Source organism: Penaeus monodon, chromosome 28 (genome assembly GCF_015228065.2).
Source record: "Penaeus monodon isolate SGIC_2016 chromosome 28, NSTDA_Pmon_1, whole genome shotgun sequence".
Classification (NCBI taxonomy): Eukaryota; Metazoa; Arthropoda; class Malacostraca; order Decapoda; family Penaeidae; genus Penaeus; species Penaeus monodon.
Genome location: NC_051413.1, coordinates 12,550,657 through 12,550,963, shown reverse-complemented (window position 1 = coordinate 12,550,963; position 307 = coordinate 12,550,657). Strand labels below are relative to the sequence as shown.

At 46.9% G+C, this 307-nt stretch overlaps 1 protein-coding gene across 1 annotated transcript in view; it reads left to right on the top strand.

The window, feature by feature from the left end:
- Positions 1 to 307, top strand: part of LOC119591367 (probable serine racemase) — a gene marked incomplete in the record, with an annotated part of 15,061 nt that overhangs the window by 5,913 nt on the left and 8,841 nt on the right.

Here is a 307-nt window from a genome sequence, read left to right as displayed (position 1 = left end):
TCCTTCCAATATTTCATAATTCAAAACCTCCCGTTGCACAGAGACCCTAAAGAGCACACTATAAACTGTAAGAGACACTCCTCTAGAGCAGACGTGCAAAGCCTGCCTGCTCATTCCTTCTAGCTGTCACTTATCACCCTAATTAAGGCTGCAGAAAATGGCCCTGCTTCTCTTTAGGCACCTGCGGATCGTGAAGCCAGTTTAGTGGGCTTACTCGCTTCGAAGCCACGAGTGGAAACCCAAGGGGAAGGTAAGCTTGTTGAACGGAAGCCAAAATTTATGAATGGAAGGTAAGCGTGATTCACCT